This window comes from Aotus nancymaae, unplaced genomic scaffold, assembly GCF_030222135.1.
Source record: "Aotus nancymaae isolate 86718 unplaced genomic scaffold, 86718_ANA_hifiasm-v0.15.2.pri h1tg000040l, whole genome shotgun sequence".
In the NCBI taxonomy this organism is placed as follows: Eukaryota; Metazoa; Chordata; class Mammalia; order Primates; family Aotidae; genus Aotus; species Aotus nancymaae.
The window spans coordinates 110,018,122-110,040,392 of NW_026988454.1; the positions used below are offsets into that span (position 1 = coordinate 110,018,122).

The 22,271-nt window shown below is 42.5% G+C and overlaps 1 protein-coding gene across 3 annotated transcripts in view; it reads right to left on the minus strand.

The window, feature by feature from the left end:
• The window catches only part of PAQR8 (progestin and adipoQ receptor family member 8), a 38,768-nt gene extending 22,228 nt beyond the window's left edge, over positions 1-16,540 (minus strand). The window contains exons 1-2 of one of the 3 annotated variants that reach the window (XM_012441617.2): positions 15,808-16,540; positions 14,145-14,291 (exon numbers count right to left, since the gene is read on the minus strand). The gene's annotated coding sequence lies outside the window, so the exon portion shown is untranslated. The other 2 variants (XM_064360984.1, XM_064360985.1) reach the window with 2 other exon arrangements.
• Between the last annotated feature and the right edge of the window lie 5,731 nt (positions 16,541-22,271).

Sequence of the window (22,271 nt, forward strand, 5' to 3'; positions counted from 1 at the left end):
TTGCTATTCCTAAACATGCATTGTGACTTTCTCCTTCATTTTTATATTTCAAAATATTTCAAGTGTATAGAAGAGTGTAGAGGATAATGTAACAAACATTTATCACATGTTAACATGTGATGTTTACTTTAGATCTTAAAATATACATAGTATATGTGCTTATATGTGTGTATATAAATATATTAGTGTATCTATCTGTTCATCTTCTTCTCTCTAAAACAGATACAAAATACCTGGGTGCGGTGGCTCACACTAATAATTCCAACACTTTGGGAGGCTGAGATGCAAGCCATAATACATGGAAGAATCATTTGAACCCAGGAGTTTGAGACCAGCCTGGGCAACATAGGGAGATCCCGTTTCTACAAAAAATTTTTAGACAATTAGCTGAGCATGGTGGCATGCACCTGGTCTCAGCTGAGGGGGAGTACTGCTTGCTCCTGGCAGTTGAGACTGCAGTGAGCCATAATAGCGATGCTGCATTCCAGCCTGGGTGACAGAGTAAGATCCTGTCTTAAAAAAAAAAAATAGATTCAACTGTGATTTTTTAATCCACCAGGGCTTGTTGCCATTAGCGTAGAAAGGACTTATAGAGGGAGTCAGTTTCCTCTTCCCCCACCTAGTCCCTGTGATCTTAGCAATTATTCTATAAATTTGACCTGACAAGAGAGTTACAGACAGCCATGTGTGTTCTGAATGGTTGCTAGTGTGTAGCTTTAGAAGTCTTGACCAGAAGACAGGATTGGGGAGAGGCAAAGGTGCCTGTCTATCCATAGATATTAATTTCCCCAAAAAGTTCAGTGGGAAGAGGAAGGGGTGGGGAGATTTCTTCCTGATCCCAAAGTAGAGATTCATGCTCAGTATACTTCTTTTTATTAGACATAGAAAAATGAAGTTAAGAAATGACATGTAGAAAAATCAGTTCAAGTATCCAAGGATGTAAAATTATTTCAGTTTGTTTATGAGTATAAAGTATTGGCTTAAATGATAGCAAGCTGATACCTGTTTATACCAGCCTCATAAATTTGTAATAAAACATGTCCAGGTCACAGGATTTTTATAAGCAGCTCACCATTCCATGCCATATGATCCATCAAATAAAGAATACATGAAATAAGAATTTTTAAGCTGCCCTTTTTAAGTTGAGAGGGAGGTCAGTTGACGCCTGGAAAATCCTAGTCTCAGGAAGGAGTTTAAAACTCATATTGGAAATGTAGGTTTTCTCAGCTCCTAAGGCACCCCAACTTCTCAGGGCAAACAACAACATGCAAATTTTAGAGTAACTAAAGAAATCACACCCCTGGTGTTTGTTTCTAGGTTATAGGTTGATTTTAGAAAAGGCGACATATAAGAATAACCATTTGTCTTTACTGTAACATAACCTCAAGTCTCAGATGACATCTGATTATCATCTGTGAAGTACTACCTGAGTGCCTGGATTGTTTTTCCAAATGAGTTGAAATGTCCACGTCCACAGCTGCCCACCAATATGTACTTTAACAGATATATACCACTTGATTATTGACTGAGCATTGCCATACCACAGGTGGACCCTGGCGGATTTAGACAACGATTATAACAGCAGCCAAGAGACAAACAACTCCTTCCAGTCTTTGCTCAAATCTCACCCCTTCAAGAAGGCAGGCTTCCCAACCACCCTATTCATTTAGTACCACATCTGTACTCTCCCTGGCACTCCACACACCCAACTCTGCTCTATTTTTTCTTTGTTTTCTACAGTACTACTTATCACCTTGTGAGTTAAAACATTATTTTCTCGCTCACACTTTAAAAAAAATCCAGCTGGGCAAGGTGGCTCATGCCTGTAATCCCAGCACTTTGGGAGGCCGAGGTGGATGGATCTCTTGAGGTCAGGAGTTCGAGACCAGCCTGGCCAACATGGTGAAACCCTGTCTCTACTAAAAATACAAAATAACCAGGGTAGTGGTGTGCACCTGTAATCCCAGCTACTAGGGAGGATGAGGCAGGAGAATCGCTTGAATCCAGGAGGTGAAGGTTGCAGTGAGCTGAGATCGCACCACTGCACTCCAGCCTGGGCAACAGAGCAAGACTCTAAGAGAAAAAAAATCCAAGTAAAATACGTATAACATAAAATTTACCATCTTACCATTTTAAGTGTACAGTTTAGTAGTGTTAAATCCATTCACAGTGTTATGCAACCAGTCTCCAGAACTCTTTTCATTTTGCAAAACTGAAACTCTGTACCCATTAAACAACTTCCTATGCTCCCTCTTCTCAATCCCCTGGCAACCACCATTCTACTTTCCGTCTCTATGAATTTAGAGTAGAGAATACTACTCTAGGTACTTCATATAAGTGAAATCATATAGTACTTTCCTTTTGCAACTGGTTTATTTCACTCAGCATACTATCCCCAAGGGTCATCCGTGTCATAGCATGTGCCAGAATTTCTGTTTTGTCTTTTTTTTGTGTGACAGAGTCTCACTCTGTCACCCAGGCTAGGGTGCAGTGGCGCGATCTCGGCACACTGCAACCTCCACCTCCCGGGTGCAAGTGATTCTCCTGCCTCAGACTCATGAGCGGCTGGGATTACAGGTCCCCACCACCATGCCCATCTAATTTTTGTATTTTTAGTAGAGACTAGGTTTCACCATATCAGTCAGGCTGATCTCAAACTCCTAACCTCAGGTGATCCTCCCACCTTGACCTCCCAAAGTGCTGGGATTACAGGTGTGAGCCGCCACGCCTGGCCAATTTTCTTCCTTTTTAAGGTTGAATAATATTCCATAAAATTGTGTTAACATCTGGAAGGGAGAATATTTGATGCCCACTTGATAGCTCTGCTCTGCTCAGCTGTAACAAAGATACCTCAAATGAACACTACCAAAAGAGAATCAAGCTTCTCCCACTAACGCTACTTCTGTCCTGTGCCTCTAGTTCCTATCTCAGTAAATGGCTGCACCCAGGTGCTCAAAGCCAGAAACCAGAGATATAGCATTCCTTCTTCCCCACTGTTACTGCTCTTTATCCAGTTGCCAGTGATAATTACTAAAATGACTCACATATATTGAGCACTTACTCTATACTACACATGGTTCTAAGTTCATTGCATGTGATTTAAATAAAACATTTATTCCTCTCAACTCTATGAAATGGAATCTACTATTTTTAGCTCTTGTACAGATGAGGAAACAAGTGAAGTCCCTTGCCTCAAATCCAGACAGGAAGTGGTGGAGCCAGAATCTGTGCCCAGGTAGTCTGGCTCCAGAGCCCGTGCCCTAAACTTTTATGCTATTCAGGAAATGCTTTCTGTTTCAACCTTGTTTATTGGAAATCATTCTACCCAATATATTAGTCCACTTTTCTAATGTGTAAGTGGACATAATTCTGTCCAGGTCCTTTATCTCTTTCCATATGCAGTTTGGCTAATGGAGATACCAATGTAAAGGAGATAGGACTGTGTCTATAGTAAGCCTAGGAAGTTTTGTTTAATAGCAAAACTTAAAGGCTGAGTTAAGCACTCCCTCTGACAAAGGATTATAGGGGAAGTTAAGTTTCCCTTTAAGTTTTGCTCTTAAACAAAACAAAGTTTCCCCTTTAAGTTTTGCTCTTAAACAAAACTTCCTAGTTGCCTCTTAAACAATTCCCAAGGATGTTCTCCTGGGAAATTGCTTTTAAACAGAAGTTCTAATACCACTTGATTTTCCTGTGTTTTGATTTTTTTTTTTTCCTCCAAAGTGGAACATGTCAGCAAGTCAGTTTACTTGAAGACTATGATTAATCAAAGCTATAATGTAGCAGATACAGTTATTGATATCAACAAGGTACATCCATCATAAACACCATTAAAAATATGACAACTTTCCTTCTTTGAGGTTGCATTGATCTTGGAGGCAAAGTGGGCTAGAAGGCAGACAGCCCAAGCCTGACTCCCATCAAATTAAATGAATCACATACTTAAAAAAAAAACCACAATCCTTCTGTAACAGTAATGCCATCTATAAACTGAAAAGAATAATAAAGGCCAAAAACTTAAGCTTTCTGAATTAAAGTTGAAAAAATTGAATGCAATTACAAGCAGTAAGATGAATGCAGGTTGAGAAAGTGTCACTTTTGCATTTTAAGCTTATTCAGTGTCTAACAGCCAACATTATATAAGTTTACCATCGAGTTAACATTCAAATAAGATGCATTTTAAAACAAAAGTGTGCATTTTAAAGTCCCTAAGGTGCCTTTAAGAATACAGTACCAGCAAGAAGCTATTTGGGCAAGTCCATAGACCATATGGACTAGGAAGAGACAAGCATTCAATGTTACCAGAACTTCAAGGTCAGCACTTGTAGTTTTGTTTCCATCACCCCAGCACCGCCTTTGACAAAGGATTGTAGTATCTACTGAAAAGTTCCATTCATTCCCCAACTCACTATTTCAGCCTCACCCCCCACCACTCATCCCACCAGAGAATTCAATTACTTTCGCATTCCCAAATAACAAGCAAATGATGATTTGGGGAGCTTCTTTTTATACGGCATCCAAAAAGATACAGAAAATAAAGAACAATAATAGTAAGCCAGAAGTGATTGCAGCTTAAGTATAATTTTTACATACGAATTACTAGATAAAAGTATACAATTAATGGGTGGGGGGAGGCTCTAAATCTTATTTAACTTTTAGAAAATACTTTAAAAATACTTAGCTAATCTAATATTTTGTCTAACCTATATGGGTTTTTCTTTCCTGCTTTTCCTCACCCCATATCCAATATTCAGTTGAGACTTTTGAAGTGGAGAAGTACCTCTGCCTGTCCTTGCTCTGAAATCAGATCATTCCAAAATGAGCCTCAGTTTGACTTTTCCTTGCAAAAGAATGTACTGTTGATTAAAACAAGAGAAAACCGGCTGGGTGTGGTGGCTCACGCCTGTAATCAATCCCAGCACTTTGGGAAGCCGAGGCAGGCAGATCACCTGAGGTCAGAAGTTCAAGACCAGCCTGACCAACATGGAGAAACCTCATCTCTACTAAAAATACAAAAACTTAGCTGGGCGTGGTGGTGCATGCCTGTAATTCCCAGCTACTCAGGAGGCTGAGGCAGGAGAATGGCTTGAACCCAGGAGGCGGAGGTTCCAGTGAGCCAAGATGGCACCATTGCACTCCATCCTAGGCAAATAGAGTGAAACTCCATCTCAAAAAAAATAAAAAGAGAAAACCACAGCAGTGCATACAATACATAGCCTGATCTTAACCACCCAGAAGGCAGCTTGGTATCCTCTGTCAAGCCTCCTAGAGACAGGCAGGCCTGGAGAAGCCCACACAGCTTCTGCCTGCACATTCTACCAGCTCATAAGGATTTTGGTGACTACGGACTGGCCTAAGCCATTACTGCCGTCCAATACATTGTCTATAATATGGTCATAAACACTTAAAACCTTATCAAGGAAGTCTTGATGTTTCATAGGCACTACCTTAATATTCTCCAAATTTCTTCAAAAGTAAAGAGAATTATTAGCTGATAGCGAGTTAGTTATTACTAGGCACTAAGTTTTTTGCTTCCCATCTCATTAAAGTACACATAATCTAGATTCAGTTTAATACAACTGCTATACCAGAGTGGGAACGCCTGCAGGAGAGGCTCTGGGTTTCAATTCCTTTTTCTTCCCCTTCAGCACTGCATTAGCATTCTGTTTCCTCCATAAGAATGATTTGATTTAGTCTTACTGACTAACCAACCAATCTACAAACCACTGAACGGACTACTGTAAGTTGCAAAGGGAGAGTTGCGACCTCCAAATCTTCCATGAACCATTAGTGTTTAAAACATCCCAGCCAGGCATGGTGGCTCACACCTGTAATCCCAGTGCTTTGGAAGGCCAAGGCAGTAGGATCACTTGAGCCTAGGAGTTCAAGACCAGCTTGGGCAACACAGACCCTGTCTCTACAAAAGAACAAATAAATAAAAATTAGCCAGGAGTGGTGCCACGCACCTGTAGTCCCAAGTACTTGGGAGGCTGAGGAGGGAGGATCACTTGAGCCCAGGAGAGGAGGCTGTAGTGAGCTATGATCACACCATTGCATTCCAACCTAGGCGACAGAGTGAGACCCTGCATCTTTTAAGAAAATTAATAAAAAAAAAATTTCCATTTTCATCTGTTTTCTAGAAAGGGTTTGGCATCTATGGATGGTAATGTCATTGAATGAGGAGGTCTGCTCCCTAGCTGTTAGGGACCAAATATGACCACAAGCTAAAAACCTCACTGAATTTTAGTATGGGAAGGGCTTTATAGACCACTTATTTAGGAAATGCCAAATAGATTTCACTCATCATGCCAACCTCTATTGCTTGGTAATGGCTTCCTAGAGTCCTGTGTCGAGTAGCATTCCAGGCCTGGACTGGAGCTTAGAGGGCAAGGTGTTACGGATTCACAATGTCTGCCACAAGCTCTTGAGGGAGGCAAGGATCAGGATGGAGCAGTGACACAGAGCCATATATTTGCCACCCGAGTTGACGCTACTATAGACAGCTAAGTGACTTGTGGTCTACTGTTTTTCCCACTGAACTGTTTAAAAAAGTAGTGATCATATCAATAATGAAAAACTATTTCAAAACATTTGCAATAACAAATCTTTAAAGAAAATACATTTTCCCTGAAAAGGACACCAACTTGCATCATCTCTAATAATAATAATGTGGTCCACAGAGGGCCAAAGATGGAATTTGTTGGCTTTTCCTCAACTGCACCCTGACAATTACCGTCTTTTAGAACTCCGTGGATAAAATAGTTAAAAAAGAGCTAAGACATTGTCCAGCATTTACACAGCTTCTGTGATGGAACAGGACAGGCAAGGGGGAAGAAAAGGAAATAGAAGTTTAGGAATCAAGCAAGTGGAGTTGGGCATAGTGGCTCACACCTATAACCCCAGCAGTTCAAGACCAGCCTGGGCAACATAGCAAGACCCTACAAAAAATAAAAAAATAAGCTGGGCATGGTGGTCCATGCCTGTAATCCTACCTAATGAGAAGGCTAAAGCAAGAGGATCACTTGAGCCCAGGAGCTCAAGGCGACAGTGAGCTATGATCATACCACTGGACTACAGCCTGGGCAACAGAGCAAGACCCTGTCTCAAAAAGAAAAATAAAAAAACTGAGTAAATGTCAGTGCAGTGATCCTAATGACAAAGGAAAGTATTATGCAGAAAAGTCAATGCGATGTTTTGATATAGGAAAAATGGAGAACCAATTTCTTGAACTTAACTAATGTATTAGTCCATTATCGCACTGCTATAAAGAAATACCAGACACTGGGTAATTTACAAAGCAAAGAGGTTTAATTGGCCATGGTTCTGCAGGCTATACAGGAAGCATGATGCTGGCATCTGCCCAGCTTCTGGGGAGGCCTCAGGAAGCTTATGATCATGGCAGAAGGCAAAGAGGGAGGGAGTACTTCACTCCGGAACAGGAGGAAGAGGGGAGTGGGGACACGCTGCCACATACTTTTAAACAACCAAATCTCATGAGAACTATCAGGCTGACAGCTCCAATGGGGATGATGTGAAACCATGAGAAACTGCCCCCATGATCTAGTCACCAGGCCCCGCCTTCAACAATGGGGATTACAACTGAACATGAGATTTGGGTGGGGACACAGATCCAAACCATATCAACTAGCAAAGCTATCTTGATCAATTAACCAATACTATTTACTTGCTGTCTGCTCTGTTCTTAATGCTGTTCACGACCAAGTGGACACATCTGAGGCAAAAAACAAACAAACAAAAAACAGATCCTTTCGTAGGCAGCTTATCCAATCTCTCCCTCTACCCTAAGGCAACACAGGCCAGGTCATATCTCTGGAGAGGCAGAATCAGCCTCCCAGCATCTACTCAGTGTTACCAGCCAACTGGCTCCCAGGTGAGGAGAACATTTCTGGCAGTAAAAGCAGTACACAGCAGGCAAGAGACTTTAAGAAAAGGCAAGGGAGAGGAGAGAGGCATGTGATTCTGGAGACAAATAAATACAATTAGCTGTGCTAGAAACAAATTGAAAAGACTCAGTGGGATGGCTGATTCCTTCTGCCAAGAGAAAACCAAAGGAGAATTCATTTATAAGAAACCTTTTAGTTCCCTTGGCAGCTATACCCAATGACAGTCATATTTTCTGTTAAGTCCTTTTCACTGTGGATTTTTCCAAGATTTAAAACACTATCACAAGGAGGATTTGACTGCTTTATTAGTTCTGCTGCCCTAATAGAACCCATTAATATTTCAGGCTGTCCTTTCTTTCCTTCAGGCAGGCCTTTCACAGCCATTCTGTCCTTTTGTACCTAAATGAACCCAATTTGCAGCAATGGGAAAATAGTTGAATTCATAGAAATCAATAGTCATGTCTGCACGAGTTTGCTAATCCCAGGATCCAATTCTGTAATGCAAGGATTAGCTACAACAGTGGGGTCTGGTAACAACCATATAGCTTGGTAGTAAACAAGATGGGCTTTGGAGTTAGGCAACTTGGATTTCAATCCTGACTCTCTCAGTTACAATTTGGGTGACCAGGGACAAGTAATTTAAACTCCTTGTGTCTCAGAGCCTTCATCTGTCAAAGAGGGATATAGTGGTATCTAACAGGGTTATTGTGAAGTGTAAAGAATTATAATAAAAGGGTCCTTATCTTTTGGAAACACATTTTGGAATGTTCACAAATAATATGATGTCTGGGATTTGCTTCAAAATAATCTGGAGGTAAGATATGTATATATGGAGTTGGCCATGAGTTATTACTGAAGTTGGTTGATGGGCACATGGGTATTGATTTATTATGCCATATTGTCTACCTCTGCCTGTTTAAAATTTCAATAACAGAAAGCTTAAGAGAGAGGAAAGAAAGAAATACATGTAAAACTCTTAGCACATAACATGTGCTCATTAAATGTAATCTGTTTGAGATCAGAGGTTTTGAGGGCATTGGTCCCAGGTCACAGAGGCACCAAGAGACCATCCTGCCTCTCTAGAAACATGGGTGGGTTCTGGATCAACATGAGGAGTTAAACACATGGAGAACATCACTGTCACTCTAGATCATCCATTACTGCCCTTTCACCACCTTTACATTACACCACCATCCATTACAACCTTTTCACCACCAGTAATAATAATTTGATTATTATTAGTTATCTATGCTGTGGAAGTTTACTAAATCTCACATCCTACCGATATTCATTACCTAGATCTTTTACAGATACACATAATCACAAGTTAGAGTTCCAAGTCAGCTTTAGTGAGCTGGTGGTGGCTCCACACTGAGCTGCTGTCATCCCCAGTCAAAAACTAAGCACTTCCAAGTTTTAATGGCTCGTGCAGCTGCTTGACAGACATGTATGTGGTTGTACAGGCATATGAAATGGTGAAAAAATGTTCTATACACTCCATGCCTCCAGTGGGTTCAGGGAACCAGTTACATCCATTCAGAGTCAGCCCCAGAAATTCCCAGCTTCTAGAATTTCTTAGATAGGGTGATGAGCTGGACAGACAGGAAACTCCACCCTGGAGTAATGCCAAGCTAGATATGTACTCCAAGGAATCCTTTAATTAAGCCAACATTCCCAAATTCTATTCCATGCCCCCACACATACAAGGAATCTGCCATCCTTGCGGTGACACTAACTGTAATAGCCTTGCACTAGCCACTTCATCTCTGTTTCCCATTGTACTGGGACACCTCCCTCCTAAGGTTGGTGCAGGGACCAAAGATAACGCAAATACCTTGCACAATGCCTGGCACACAGTGATTGCTCCAAACATGGTAGCTATTTTATGTCTTTGTATACTTTTATGTATGCATGGATATATTATTACTTCCTTTAGAATGTGGTTAATATTTAGATCCAGTGGTTCTCCAGGCCATGAGTTGTATCACAGCCACATACTTATAAACAGTTTAATATTTTCTTCCTTTTTCATGTGACAACATTTTGGTGCAGCTGTGTTCAATCTTCTCTTCCACAGAGATGATGTATGGATCAGTGTTATTGGCATCAGTACCTATGTGTCCTCTCGTGTGCAATTCATGCTTCTTCTATAAAGGTCTTGTGACAATATGTTTTAAACTTAAAAATATTTTATAAAAGTAAAGAGAAAAAAGGCTCCAATTCAAGTCTAGCAAGACCATTATTATTACTATTATGAAATACTTGCTGAATGTCCACTGTGTGTGTGTGTGTGTGTGTGTGTGTGTGTGTGTGTATATATATATATATTGCTGAGAGGGTCAATGAACAAGATAAGCATAGAATACAGCTGGAACTCCATTAGCAAAGACTTCAGTGGCCTCTGGTTTCTCTAAGGAAGCTAAGAGCTAATGTAAAATCTTACCTTTACCTTACCCTTACCTAAAACTGGCACTCTCTTTCCCCTTATCCTGATTTAATTTTCTTCATAGCATTTTTCACTACCTAAAATCATACACTTATTTCCTGATTTACTTGTTTATTGTCTGCCTTCCCCAAGAGAATATATGATGCATGAAGGGAGGGACCTTGTTCATCTCTGTATCCCTTGTACCTACAACTGTGCCAAGCAAGCACAAAGTAAACCCTTGAAAAGTATTTTTTTAATGAATGATTTCATTTTTTTTTTCCTTTCTGTAGACACCCAATTGCAAAAGGGAATCTAGATCTGAGGTCCTGCTCTTTGTATTCCTTATGTAGCTGACCACTGCAATCCAGCACAGAAGATAGGGAGTAAACACACACACACATACGTGTGAAGTGGTACCAAGTGATATGAAGAAAAATGAAGATGAATAAAGTGATTTCCTCAGGGCTTTACATACCATATACTATTCTGATTTTTGCCTCTGTGCTATTGCAGAAGCTATGTTTTCCATCATAAATGTCTCCCTCTCTAAATGTTTTTCTTCTTTCAAGATCTCACTCAGGTTGTTTCTCCTGAATTACACTCAAAGTACAAGAGCTCCCACTGACTTTGCCTTGTCTCACAATGAGTGATACTGCACCTACTGCCAGTGCCTCAGAGTCCACACACAATTATAAACACTCTAAAGTTTTCTCTTTCATGGAAAAAAAGCGGACACTCCAAATGTATTAGGCTCCTTAAACACACAAAGACAGGCTTTACACTTCTCTTAAATCTCTCAAGGAATCTAGCAGTGTTGGGTACTTATTAGTGGACAAAAAAAATCCCTATAAACGAATTGACAAATTTCCTATTTGAACCCCACCTCTGCCACTCCAGCCTTATTTCATTTATGCCCCAACAACATCTACTGCCCTTTTCTCCCTCTCCCTCCCAAGTGTCCCTCTGAGTTAGAGAGATTCTTCAGAGCTACAAAAGTCTAAAATATTTACATCCCAGATGAGACAAAAACATCATCTGAGACCCTCAGACCAGCAGCTTCTCAGAAGGGGGCCAATAGTTCTGGAGATAAAAGTCATAAACAAGTCATTATTCGGTATGTTTTAAAGAGGAATAAAAAAAGCCATGCAATCCGAGAAACACCTCTAGCACTTCATGAATCAACTCATCCAAAAATTTAAAAAATCTGATACCCAGGAGCTACTCACTTTGACTTACTAATAATGGTCACACCTGGCTAATTTTCGTATTTTTTGTAGAGATAGGGTCTTGCCATATTGCCCTGGCTGGTCTTGAACTCTTAGGGCTCGAGCTATCTTCCTGTCTGGGCTTTCCAAAGTGCTGGGATTACAGGCTTCGTGAACCACCATACCTGGTTAAAGAAAAGCAAAAGGAAGGGGAAATGGCCAGACCTCCTCACACAGCAGAGGAAATTCTCTAATCATGTCTAGACAGGGGTCTGAGAAGAGGCTTCAGAGGCCTGGGACCTAAGTTCAATCAGAAGGAGCTTCCTGGCCTGGCTATCTCTTCCTTCCAAGTGTAGCTCACATGGAACAGAAAGCTCCTCCATCCTCAACTCATCTTTCCTCTACACAAGTCTGGGGGACTGTCCTGTTTGCTTGGTTGATCTGCAGACTACACTTAGCTGTCTGGCAGAACCTAGGCCAGAATGCAGAAGGTACCAGGGATGCTGGAGGCCCTAAGTTGGTGTCCCTGCCCTATCCTTGGGTGCACAAATGAAAACAAGAAACCTGGATTCTTTCTGTAAATAAACGAAAGCTGTGTCTGTTTGAAGCACAGTCATTGGATTTTGACCTACATCCACTAACCAGTCAGAGTTAACATTTATTGCGATCCTTCTGTGTGCTAAGCATTTCATACACACTCTCTCATTTAATTCACATCTCTTCAGATATGCATTCTATGGATACTCAGATTAAGTAACACACCCAGGGTGGCACAGTTAAGAACTGGTGGTGTCAGGGTGCTAATGCAGGTTTATCCTTACTCCAGATCCCACGCTCTAGCCAAGGGCTTCTGAGCGCTACCGATGTTTTGAACCAGATAAGTCTTTGTTGTGAGGGGCTGTCCTGTGCATTATAGGATGGATAGCAACATCTCTGGTCTCTACTCACCAGATGCCAGTAACATCACTCCCCCTCCAGTTATGAAAATCAAATCCAGACATCACAAAAGTTCATCCTCTGGGGGAAAGGGGCAAATTCACCACCCACTTTTCCCCATTAAGAATCATAGCTCCAGGCCAGGCACGGTGGCTCAAGCCTATAATCCCAGTAGTTTCGGAGGCCGAGATGGGCAGATCACGAGGTCAGGAGTCCAAGATCAGCCTAACCAACATGGTAACACCCCATCTCTACTAAAAATAACAAAAATCAGCTGGGCATGGTGGCATGTGCCTATAATCCCAGCTACTCAGGAGGCTGAGGCAGGAGAATCACTCGCACCATTGCACTCCAGTCTGGGTGATGGAGCAAGACTCCTTCTCAAAAAAAAAAAAAAAAGATTCAAGGCTCCAGTCTAAGCCACAATGTATATTGTTTCCTGGTACTTTACAAGTACATAAACCGCTACTCAGAAGACAGAGCAAGAACCAAACGCACATTTCAGGAAAGTTTGGTACAGCAATAATACCACCCTATCCTACAGATATATAACTTTGTAATTCACTAAGTACTTTTATAGCTATTATCTCCTTTCATGGCCTCTGAGTGCATATCGGGATCTAATTCTGAAAGATTTAATCCACTTCAAAAATATGAACATTATTGAGAGATCCACCTATTTACCCTTCTTGGAGAAATTGAGGGAAAAGATCATGTAGTGGAATCCATATTAATCCTTAGCTCCATAGGCCATTAGAAACTTTTGTTCATGCATCATCCTAAGAGAGCACATGATGTGAACTTCTGAAGGGATAAGCCTGTGTCTTCAGCCTCTCCATCTCCAGCATTTGCTCGCTTAAAACATAGAATTCTCACTAAACGGTCAACATTTCATGAAACATTAACTATTACATAGCAGCCCCAATCATCTGATTAAAATTACGATGAAACTTTCCCATCTTTCTAATAAATGTATGTATATATAGTAAATAAAATTTATAAACTTGAAAAAAAAAAAGCGTTGACATTTACAGAAGAGCTGAGATTTCAGTGCCAGGCTATTCTTCCCTATTGTTTAAAAAACGCAGCAGAGCAAAAGTCAAATTTGGAATGAAGGGAATGTTTACCAGAATCATCTCTTTCAATACATGCCAAGAGAACTGTAGCTGTTTCGTTAGAATAATATTTTCACTGGATGAAGGAAAAAAAATTAGAGGAGAGGCTTTTAAACTCTTTTTTCTTTCAGATTTGCATTACCACACCAAACTGTTATACCTAATATACAATCATAACAGGAATGCTTATTTAAAAAAAAAAGTACGAATTCAAAAGAAAGTAACCGGGAGCACTGACCCCATTTATTTGGAGTCTGTGTTTCCTCGTTTCTGATAAATAAAAACGAACTAATTGTAGTTACTTTTAAGGTTACCTGTTAAAAACTCCTAAAAGACCAGGAGGGCAAAAACCAAAATGTTCTATTTGTATTTAGTTGCAAAACCCAACCAAAGGGAATATCATTACCTGGGAAATGATAAATTTCCATATGGCTTCAAAGGAATTTTAATTAAAAACCATCAATAAATATTCCTAACAAGAATAGCTGGCATCTATTGCGCACTCATGATGTGTTGGGCACTGAACTCAAGTGTTCTACAAGCATCAATGTTATTTTACCTTTATCACAGCCCCATGAGGTACACACTCATTGGTATCTTCTTTAAGGTAAGAAAACTGAGGCCGAAAGAGATGAAACAACTTGCCCCAAACCACAGCTAGCTCAAGATTCAAGCAGTGGCTGTTTGACACTTTATGATACACAACCTGAAAAAAAAAATGGGGATTTTAAAAAGGAGTATGTTCAGTTCATTTTTTTTTTACTGTGTGCCATGAAATCTCAAAGTTGAAATGAATGTTCAGAAATCATTCTCTTTTCTTTACTTCTACAGATCCTTTCACATCAAAAGTCAAGCACCAGGCATTACTTACAGCTGGGGCTAATGGCTTTCTGGGTACCTTTTTTGTTGTTGTTGTTCGGTGAGACAAGAAGTCTTTTGTATTTTTGTTTTGCTTTCTGTGAAAATCCACAGTGATGGAGGCTGCCTAGTAACAAGTATCAGGAAGGGGAAAAGAAAGGCTTACTTTTTCTACCCCAATATGCCATAAGCTACAAGAATAAAGTGACAGGACCAATTACTTTATACACGTACCAGAAACATACCAGAGCATAAACACCAAAATGAAGGTTGTGCTTCAAAATACAGTTAAGTTTTTGGGGAGTTAAACGTTGTACTCAAAATTTCCACTGTGGAGGTGATGGGAGACCCTAACCCCGGTGTTGTTCAGGGACCAACCGTAATTTCTTCCAATCCGAAACACATACTCCATGCCGTTACTGAATGCCCCTTTTAAAACTGCCGGTCCTTCAAGAGAATTTTCATTACTTTAATGGGCATACTTCATATTGACAACCTCTATTTCCCACCTCGGAAGCTCAAGTTGGCCCTGCACAGTACCTGGCTGTTTCCCAGCTGAGGAAGGTTTGCCATCACTGAGGCAATCAGGAAATGTGTTGCAAACTCTGAAGGCAACTCCAAATCAGGAGCTCCAAAATTATTCTCAGCAGTGACAGCATCACTAGAATTAGTACACAGCTTGCCAAGATTAGGTTTTTGAAGGGGAGAAATACTGATTTGAATGTATAAATACTGGCATATTTATTTTAACATTTGGATAAAGAACTGGAAGCATCAGCAAGTGTTACGTCCAAGTGAGTAAGTACACTGCTGCAGGAATGATAATGCAGATTTTGGTGCAAGGTCCTGACCACTCAATAAGGCATACACACACCCTTAATGGAAAAATGCTTGTCCTGAAATGATTCTTGTAAAATGAATAAATCACTTTCTGTCCTGTTAACTTGAATAATTATTAGATATTTCCTTTTCATGAATTGATAAACAGACCCAAGAAATGTTAGTTGCCAAAATAATCCTTGTTCTTTCAATGACGCTCAAATCTCAATGTGTCAGAAGATGGACCTATATGCACCAGAAGAAAATCCACCCCACCCCCCACACATAACCGTAAAAAAAAAAAAAAAAAAGGTATCTTTCAATGGATATACTTAACAAGATTCCTACACTCTGGATCTTCCTGAATTGGCTGTTACACCAAATAACTGAAATAATTACCATACATAATTAACAATACAAGATTAGTTAATATAAGATAGTCAATATTTAACTAATAATTGAAGGACGTGCACCCAAGGACAAACAACATAAATAAAAAACAAAAACAAAAGCTGTGCCTTGGTCCTTTGTTTTTAGATACACACTTGGATACTCATCCACTGAGGTCCTAAGCAGTCTGGCTTCCTTCCAGTTGACCTGGTCAAAGGTGCAGCAGCTCGGGGTTGGGAACAGGCTGTGGATGATCTTAACAGGGCAAGTCAAGGGCAGTCCACCTTCCAGGCAGGCAACTCCTGTTAACTTCAGTAACAGGAGTCTTCACTGACACAATCCCAAACTGCACAATACCCTCATGTTTACTCGACTGTGGAAGGCAGTGCGTGTGTGGGCGTTGTTTGGTGTGTGTATGGGTTGTGGATTTTCCTCGTTTTTACGAAGAAGCAGCCTCTCACAGAGAGTACTGTAACAAGAAGTACACCTGGGTCTAAAAGTCACACATACCTGTATATGGGTTATCCCTAAGCCACACACACACACAGGTAGGTATTACCTGCACATTTGAAATCTTACTCCTTAACTATTCTTTTTAGCCCAGGCTCTTCTCATCGGGTCCCCGTACAAAATCATTTCTAACCCAGCTCAGAAATATGGGATGCAACTTAGGTCAACATACTGAGCCTGCCAAGGCCCCTGAACCTCCCGCTAATCTGCCCGTGCCTGGAGCACCCACAGCTGCAGGAAGCTGCGGTGCCCGGCTGCCTCCAGGTCCCCAGACCGGGTCGGCGAGGTGCAGCAGCCTCCCAACCCCAGGCTCCTAATACTCCCCAAGCGCGCTGAGTGCGAGGTCCCCACCCGCCCTCCTCTGGGGATGCCTGGTCTTGCTCTCTCGATTAGATTCCCTCTCAAGTAGTCTACGACCCTATTCCACCGAGAGCGCTGCGTTCCCATAGCTGAGACAGACGTTCCCAGCGTTCTGGCCCCACCAGCCACCTCCGACCCCCCGCCGCGGCGTTCCCATCCCGCCAAGCCCCAGCATCTGCCCATTAACCAGCCTCCCGCGGCTCTCAGCACAACTCCGCTCCTCGCGCCCACCCACTCGGAGAAGCCCCCTCCATTTTTCCCCGGCGAAACCTCATGCCTAGCCCCACTCTACTCTTGACCAGGCTCTCCTACCTCGGCCTCCCCCTCCCGCCCCCGGCTTCCTCCCCTTCGCACTCCCCTCCAGGGTTCCGTTCCCCTCCGCCCTGCGGAGGGCGCCCCGAAAATGCGGACAGGGCGCCCCTCGTTCCGTCTGCTGGACTCTCCCACGTCTCGGTCCTGAATCTCCTGCCCTCCGGGCTTAAGCTCCCCAACATTGAGGCCCCGGCACCTCCGCCAGTTCTCCGGGCTCGGGCTCCATATCTCCCCAGCATCGTAGTCCTGGCCACCCCACTACAGACGTTCAGAGCTCCAGGGCTCCCCAATATCCTGACCCGTCGTCCTTCCGGGCTCGGATTCTGAGACTCAACATCGGGGCCCTAAACTCCGGCCCCTGGCCTCGGGTTCCCCAACGCTGCGGCTCTAGATCTCCCCTCCGGGATCGGGTGCGAGGACTCTCGAACGCCGCGATCCAGACGTCCCCGCCTCCCGAGCTCGGGCCCCGCGGCTCTCCGACCTCGCAGTCCCGATACCCAACTCGACCCGTTCCGCGCCTCCCGCGGCGGGACTCACCGGCAGGGGCGGCGGCCGAGCCCTCGCGCGCAGCCTAGCCCGGCCCAGCCCGCACTCCCGCCTCGGGGTCCCGGCCACCAGCTTCCCGCGGGCGGTTGTGACCGCGGCAGGCTAGGCTCGGGGGAGCGGCCGGGAGGAGTAGACCGCCGGGTGCGGGTGACACCCGGCTCCGCCCCTTCCCGGCCTGGGGGCGGGATGCGCAGACCCGCGCGCTCCGCGGCTGCCCGCGCCGCTGCAGCCGCTGCGAGGAAGTTGACTGACGCCGCTTCCTTCCACCCAGGACGCAGACCCTCGCAGTCCCTGGTAGTTGCAAAAAACCCGGAGAGTTTGAGACAGAGACATCTTAACTGCCCTCGTATTCTTTCCAAGAATTGACCTCCCAGGGGGCCATTTCCAAAGTCCCTTGGGAAGGGCAAAAAACAATAACAAACTTCATCTGCTCTGTCAAGACTGATTCAAATCCTGGCCTTCTCTCTCTCACCACCCTCGGGTGAACGTTCAGGGTCATGCCAATGACATATCATGTGATGACATACCACGGAGGCCCTTGCAGACACTTCCATACCCCTAAGATACACTCGCCCAAGACGCGTGCCTCTCCCATGACTACATCACACAGACACATCTGACACTGCCCTGCAGAGGATCCCACTTCTACCCACTTCTACCCTGTGTCTCAGTCTAGAGCCCTAGTGGGTCCCAGCAATAGCGACCCACACATACAATCTATTGGGGCGGCGGGGAGAATTCCATCTCCCGACTTGCTCCTCACCCACAATGTTCTCTATTTTACCATGAGAAAAATACACTTGAGAAATTGGATGATCAATTAACAAATCAAGTTGCCTTTGCTTTTAAAAAGCTTTCTTCGGGCCAGGCGTGGTGGCTCATGCCTCCTAGCACTTTGGGAGGCCAAGGTGGGCGGATCACGAGGTCAAGAGATGGAGACCATCCTGGCCAACATGGTAAGACGCTCATCTCTACTAAAAATACAAAAATTAGCTGGGTGTGGTGGCACGCGCCTGCAGTCCCAGCTACTCAGGAGGCTGAGGCAGGACAATTGCTTGAACCTGGGAGGTGGAGGTTGCAGTGAGCCGAGATTGCGCCACTGCACTTTTCTCGGACAGGCCTAATTCTGGTCTGCTGGTTCCCAGAACTTTTCTCTTATACCACCCTGTTTCAGTGACATGCACATAACATCTCACATTTGTACAGTGTGTCTATTTTTCAAAACATTTTAAACAGGTGTGATGGTTCACACCTGTAATCCCAGCACTTTGGGAAGCCAAAGTGGGCAGATTGCTTAAACCCAGGAGTTCGAGACCAGCCTGAGTAACAGGGCAAGACCCTGTCTTTGCAAAAAATACAAAAATTAGATGGGCATGGTGACACATGCCTGTAGTCCCAGCTACTTATTCTTAGCCAAACATCATGAAGCAAAGAAAGTAGGTTATCTTAGCAGGATTATTTCAGTTCCATAAATGAAAACATTTAGACTGAGCAGTTACATGGCAGGTTTGAAGCTGCGTCAGAGCCAGGAAATAGCCCAGGGGCATGTCTTTAGGGCCACTGCTCTCCCTAGGAAATCATGGTCCAGCACTTATAGGTGGATACTGCTGGAAAGTCACAGGAGGTCTTTGGCAGCTTTGCTCCCTCCATCTCTTCTTCACCCCAAAGATGTCAGGGAACTCTCTCTTATCCTCAAAAACCTGGCAGTCAATATTAACAGGCCAGAAGTCACAATTGTGCAATAGGGCTTACTGAGAGGGAGTGAAAACTCCTTCCACTTTGGGCCACTCTAGAAACAAAATTACAGGTTAGCAAATCTAAAAGCCTATCCACAGCCTCCATCCAACTAACATGCTGTCAGGCAGGAGCTGATGAGCCTCTAAAATACATTGCTGATTATTTTTGCAGTGTTTTTCTCCCTAAGAGTTACTCCGTGTGGAATGTAAAGAAGTTTTAAAAGGAGACTAACAAGTCTTCTAATTCTTTCTCAATGGTAAATGCTCCTTTCTTCTTGCCCTTTATCCAAAAGGCAGAGGTGAACGTGCATGGGAACGTGTTCTGTTCACCTCTGCCTTTTGGATAAAGATAATGGATGTCAGGCACTGTTATCTGTACATGAGGCAGTACTGTTTGCAAGTGACGCTGTCCAGAGCCACTGGATAAGAATGGTGACTCTCATCCTTCATGCCTTTTAAAACTACCTGGGTCTCACGCTAGCTTTTTTTATTTTCTACTGTGAGATAATGGCCTACTTCTGTTTGGGCAGTAAAAGTGACGTTTGGGTAACACTGAAAAAAGTCCTAGAGTGATCTGGCTATTTTTAAATTATAATAAAAGCCTGTTGGATTTAAAAGACAGGATGGCCTTTGGTATATGGAAATTCACGCCAACTTTCCTCTATGTAATAATCCCATCTGGCAACAAAATTTTGACCTGAGATTTTTCCAAAACCTGGAAACAGGCAAGATCTTAGATATTGCAGTATTTCCTCAATAAGGAGAATGCTAAACTGCTAATCCAATCAACACGTTATCAGACCTATTTCTATTTTAGATTGCCCTTGAAAGCCACGGACACAGGCAATATGCAAAATGATGAAAAAATAGATAAGATTAAAGAACTATTTTTGTCCCTATCTCTAATAAAATAATTTAGTCCATTTTACATTGGATACATACCACACTGACACTGTTTTTATAAACCTTCCATTTTGTGTTGACATAGTACCACGTTTCCAAGAAGCTTAAAGTATGTTTGCTGACATCATATTACTCAGCTTCATACATTCATATGAAAATAGGAAAGGGGTAGAATCTGGTAGTCTTATTGTAACACGGAGAAATGGAAGTGTGAAATAGTTATAACCACTTGCTTGGAACATTCTGGTATATATGGTTTATATTAAAAGTAGACCTATTTGTGAAAATTCTTACCATGAAGAGTTATTTAAAAGCTCTACTATTTTATCTTTTTACATCTTATGAAAAGACCGAGGACCATTAATTTCTTTACTATCTTGGCAGAGAAAAGGAGAGGCACTTTGCATAGTGGTTAAAGGTGTTGCCTTGGGAGTGAGAGCCTTCAGTAGGTAACTTAACTTTTCTTTCTTCCTTCCTTTTTTTTTTTTTTTTTTGAGACAGTCTTGCTCTGTCGCCTAGGCTGGAGAGCAGTGGCACAATCTCGGCTCCTCGGCTCACTGCAACTTTGGCCTCTCAGGTTCAGGCGATTTTCGTGCCTCAGCCTCCCGAGTATCTGGAATTACAGGCACACGCCACCACGCCCGGCTAATATTTTGTATTTTTAGTAGAGATGGGTTTTTGCCATGTTGGTCCCAAAGTGCTGGGATTACAGGCAGGATCCAGGATGCCTGGCCAGTAACTTTACTTTTTATGCTAGGATCCTTATCTCTGACACAGAAATAATAATTGGACCCACATATCATATAATGAAGCCTTGATTAAATGGGTGAAAAGACCGTGACTTTATTTAAGTGGTTGTTTATGGGATCTTTGTTTCAATACTTTCTACTTGCAGAAAAGATATACTATCCCAGTGGACTGCATAGGAAGAATTTGGGGAAACTTGAATATCTGTATTTTTTGATCCTAAAGTCAAGTCCATAATTTCCTGACATTCCATGATCAGATAAGCCATCCATACTTAGTTTTTCTATTTAGATACCCTGTCAAATGGCCAACTGGGAAAAGTAACCACGATATGAATTTCACATACAGGATGCTAAAGAACTCTGGTTGTCAGATTTAAAAAAAAAAATCATGATTTTCTTGTACTGTCTGTCTCTTTTATCTCATTTAATGGTGGAATGGTAGGGGCTCACTAAAGCGAATTTAATTTTCATTGGGAATTGCTTATGTCATTTTTTGTTTGTTTCTTTATAAAAATAACAATTCAGGGAGCAAATTAATTAACCCATGTAGACAAAAGAAAGAAGGTGTAGAAATTGCTGCTGAGCCCTCAGTAGGCCCTGGGCACATGTGAGGTTTTGAAGCCTTATATCTGTTCTCCCATTCTCTAATGTAACTAGTTCCTTGTTGAAGACTTTCAGATGTCAAACTGTAAGAATAAATGATAAAAGGACTGAGCAGGAAGCTTTCATATTATTATTAAAGTCTTATCTAATTTATGTATTTTAAAATTTTTAATTGATACTAATAATTGTACATATTTATGGTGTACATGTAAATATTTACATATGCATACAATATGTAATAATCAAATCAGGGTAATTAGGGTACCCATCACCTCAAACATGTATCTTTTTAAAAACATTTTTGGCCGGGCACAGTGGCTCATGCTTATAATCCCAGCACTTTGGGAGGCCGAGGTGGGTGGCAAGGTCAAGAGATCGAGACCATCCTGGTCAACATGGTGAAACCCCGTCTCTACTAAAAATACAAAAAAAAAATTAGCTGGGCATGGTGGCACACGCCTGTAGTCCCAGCTACTCGGGAGGATGAGGCAGGAGAATTGCTTGAACCCAGGAGACAGAGGTTGTAGTGAGCCGAGATCGCGCCATTGCACTCCAGCCTGCGTAACAAGGACGAAACTGTGTCTCAAAAAAAAAAATTTTTTTTAAATTAATTTTTAAAATTTCAATTTACTTTTTATTTTTATTTTTTTGAGAGCGGGTATCTCTCTGTCTCCCAGGCTGGAGTGCAGTGGCACGATCATAGCTCACTGCAGCCGTGACCTCCTGGGCTCAGGTGATCCCCCCACCTCAGCCTATCAAGTAGCTGGGACTACAGGTGTGCACCACCATGCCTGACTAATTTTTTGTATTTTTTGTAGAGACCAGGTTTCACCATGTTGCCCAGGCTGGTCTCAAACTGGGCATCGCTCAAGTGATCCTCTTGCTGTGTCCTCCCACAAT